The sequence below is a fragment of the Nelumbo lutea genome, chromosome 4 (assembly GCF_056320005.1).
Source record: "Nelumbo lutea isolate HS-2025 chromosome 4, American lotus-T2T, whole genome shotgun sequence".
Taxonomy (NCBI): Eukaryota; Viridiplantae; Streptophyta; class Magnoliopsida; order Proteales; family Nelumbonaceae; genus Nelumbo; species Nelumbo lutea.
In genome coordinates this window covers 37,227,252-37,231,430 of record NC_142687.1, presented here as the reverse complement: position 1 = coordinate 37,231,430, position 4,179 = coordinate 37,227,252, and the positions used below count along the sequence as shown (strand labels likewise).

Genomic DNA, 4,179 nt, shown 5'->3' with positions numbered 1-4,179 from the left:
TGCATCGTCCCATGGCTCAAACGACATGTGAGGTCTCAAATGGAAAGACCCCCTAATGGCACCCTCGGTCGGGCACCCCCTCAGCATGCTTACGCCTTTGTCACCACCCTCGGGTTTAGGGGTGAGCGGTTGAAATCGAATAACCGAATCAAAATTTCGATTTTGGTTTGATTGGAATAGTTAATTCGAGTTAAATGGTTCGGTTCGGTTTTTAAGTATGGTTTTAGTATTATTGGGTTTCAGTTCTGGTTTTGATATTTAGATGTTCGGTTAACCGGAATAATCAAACTTTTAAGGGTAAATTAGTAATTATATAGGCCATTAGGAATTTAGGCCAATAAACAAAACCCCCGAGCTCAACATGTGATGTCTATTGTCTCTAAAGTCTAGACTCCCAGTCTCCCTTCATCCTTCGACTTTCGACCTTCCCTTTGCCTCTAGCCTCTGCGGCTCTACACCTCTCTCAGTCTCTTAGCCTACTGCTCTCAGTTTCTCACTTTCTTTCTTCTTTTCTCTTTGTCTTCTTTCTACTCTTCACTTCTTCAGATAATCAGAGTTTAGTCTTCTCTTCATTTCTCTTCGTTTCTGAGTTTCTCTTGGTCCTCTCTTAATCTCTTCGGTCTAGCACCAGCCGCACCACTCAATCACTCACCAGCGGCAACAAAAGTGATACTCCGACAAGGTGGCGATGGTGACCGGTTCAGAGTGTCAAGACAAGGTTAGTCGAACTTCTCACTTAATTGCTTGTTAACCAATTGGAAGCAGCCTTAGTAGGACCCAATTTCTTCCATTTTGTCTTGCTATAAATCCTTGCAATTGACCAAGGTTAATCCATCTTCTCTAGTTTTCAATTATCTTTGATTTGATTCGGACAAAGTTTCATTGGAAGGTTAATCCATCTTCTCTAGTTTTCAATTATCTTTGATTTGATTCGCACAAATTGGCCTTCTGGTGTTCCAAACTGAAATAACTTGATGGAAATTGGAAAGGGCCTTCTGGTGTTCCCTGGTGTTAGACATTGTGAGAGAAGTACAACCATTTTGCTCTGCCATCCGCTACTCTAGTATAATGATGTTGCAGACTAATCAATTAGTTCGACAACCTTAAATCCACATCTGGGGTTTAAAGACTCCTTCAAACTTCCCTTAGTCACCCAGCTAACAGTCCACTACTCATCTTTTATTTTTCATTAACCAATTCACCATCTTGTTGCTTAAGGGGTGGGTAACCTCTTAAACAGAGCACTAAAAACTGAAAATATCTAGCACCTCATAAGCTTTGGCCATGGGTAGACATATATTTGATATTGTTTCTATTTTTACGTAGATAAATCATATTTGATTAGAATTGGATATAGATAAATCAGATTTGATATATGTTAATTATGTCTTGCATATTGACATTCAAAAGTCCAGCTCTTTTTTTATTCTTATTAGATAGGATTTGAATGTATTTTTTTTTTTTGGAGAATATGAGTATATGATTGCCTGATTGGTATTGTTTTTTTTTTCTTTTTTCCAGTTTAGGTTTTGGACTAAATTTTTTTCACCTCCACTTATAGGTTTTGGACTTAACTTACTTGGTATTGTATTTTTACTTTTAACATTGTAAGCTAATTCATTCCCCTTTTTTTACTTTTAAGTGTGATATTACGTGATTACTTTTAATTGTTTTTCTTTTAATTCTAATTTATATTTTTTTTTATTTGTATATGTCACATCCAACGGAAGATACACCGATTAGTATAGAGGATGCAAGTTCATATCCCAAACCCTAAAGGAAAGAGAAAATCCATACGACCAAGGTCAGAAGTATGGGATCACTTTTCTAAATTTGTTTTAGATAATGGTGAACCGAAGACTAAATGCAACTATTGTGATAGGAAATTTTATCATAACCCTAAAAAAATGGGACTGTCTTATTAAGAAATCACATGAATATATGCAAGAAGAACCCTTATAACTTAGACACAAAATAAGTAGAATTGGATGAAAAATTGAAGTTGAAGAATTTCTTAAAAAATTCATGTCCAAGGGTTTATCTTACAACTGACACATGGTCTTCCTTGCAAAGGATTAATTACATGTGTTTAATAGCCTATTTTATTGACAATGATTGGAAATTGAATAAGAAAATTCTTAATTTTTGTCTAATTTATAGTCATAGTTGATAATGCCTAGTTCAAATGATGTTGCAGTTGCATTTTTAAGAAAGAAAATTGCTAATTAATTGGAAAACTAGTATTTTAGATGAGAAATTACTTCACATGAGATGTATTGCATATATTATAAATTTGGTTGTGAACGATGGTTTGAAAGAGATGGGTGAATCTATTGATTGTGTTTGGGGAGCAAGGAGGTTTGTGAGGCAGTCTTCGGCAAGGTTGCAAAAATTTAAGGAGTTTGTTGAGATTGAAAAAAATTCAGTAAGAATTTATTGTGTTTAGATGTCAGTACTAGATGAAACTCAACACATTTAATGTTGGAGGCGGCTCAAAAGTTTGAAAAAACCTTTGAAAGGTTTGAGGATCATGATCCTTATTTTTGAAATGAACTTGAGATGGGGTTCCTACTAATTTTGATTAAGTATGTGTTATTAGGCTAGTGCTATTTCTACGTTACTTTTATGATCTCACATTGTGCGTTTTAGGCTCCTTGTATGTCACATGTAACAACTTTTTTCAAGAAATTTATTCAATTGATTGCCTTTTACAAGAATTGAAAGAGATGGTAAGGAAGATGAAAGAGAAGTATGACAAGTATTGTAGAAACATTGACAAGATGAATAAATTGATATATATTGCAGTTATTCTAGACCTTGTAAAAATTAGAGTATGTGGAGTTTGCACTTATTGAAAGTGGGCCGTGTTGGACCGACCCCACACGGCCCGTGGGCGGCCCATGCAAAGTGCGGGCTGTATCGCCCTCCCCGGTGAAAATTTTGGGGGTTGGCACACCATGGCCCACGGCCAAGGCCCGTGCCATGCCATGGGCTGGATTGGCCTATGGGCCGAGCCTTGGGCTAGGTCGGGTTGTGCATCGAGCCAAAGCTATTTATTTAAAAATTGACAAAAAACTAAAAATTTTAATTTTATATGAAATTTATGTATACAATTGCTTATATATAATATTATTATATAATTATAATTTATATAATATTATATAAATAATATATATGAGTCATGGTGAACCATTATGACCTGTAGACCTAAAACCCCAAGCCGAACACAACTCGCATGATCATATCAGACCTAATACGACCCGCAAAGCAGCACGGCCCAATTTACCCTCCGAAGCTGAGGCCCACACCTTCACATTTAAACACAAGGCTATCTAAGCCAAAGTCAAAGCTAAAGTCAAAGTCTTCACCAAAACAAACCACTTAGTATCTCTGAATAATAATGATACACTTTCTTCGGCCGAAGTGAAGATTCTCATTCCAAGCAGCAAATGCATCGCGATATTAAATGGAACGGGTCACGTCAAGGTGTTTGTTCAAACAAGGAGCTCAAAAGTTCAAACTAACAATCCAGCTCCTATGAGACTGCATTTTCTACAAACAAAAACGTCAAGGTTCACATTATCACAACGTTGACACCTGTTCTTTAAATTCCTCCTAAGTCTCTCTCATGCACATCTATGTGACGTGTCATTAAAATGGTATTACTATTATCGTAGTCCACCATGTATCAAAGTGTATATTCTAGACCCTTCACTCCAAACCGCCCAATCCTTACCCTCTTTAAAACATAAATGGTAGATTGGATTTTCAGAAATCAAAACCGATTGGATGTATCGGGTTTAAAATCGATATCTAATTTCTTATTATCTTATATTATATATAAATAATAAATAAATTAAATAAATGAATATTAAAATTTTCAGTTATTTGATTGAAAACATATAGAAATCACAAACTATCAATATCTAATAATTAGTTGGTATATAAGGTCTTCTGCTGGTTGTAGCAGCGGCTTGGGCTTGAATCCCATCTATGGGTTTTGGGGATGGGCTACTCTATTGATGTATAACCCTAAGCCTATAAAGCTAAAAAGCATAATTAAATTTGACACAAACATTAATTTATATACTAATAATGTAAGTTGGAGAGGGTTGAGTTTAGCTTAATATTATACCCTATCAGGATATCGGTATCTAGATAGTTTATAAAATTCTAAAA

The 4,179-nt window shown here is 35.5% G+C and overlaps 1 long non-coding RNA gene across 1 annotated transcript; it reads left to right on the top strand.

The window, feature by feature from the left end:
* The first annotated feature begins 369 nt into the window (after positions 1-369).
* LOC148855242 (uncharacterized) lies at positions 370-1,631 on the top strand. Its single transcript, XR_016112632.1, has 2 exons — positions 370-718; positions 1,522-1,631. It is a non-coding gene; the product is annotated as an uncharacterized LOC148855242 (long non-coding RNA).
* Positions 1,632-4,179: the final 2,548 nt, after the last annotated feature.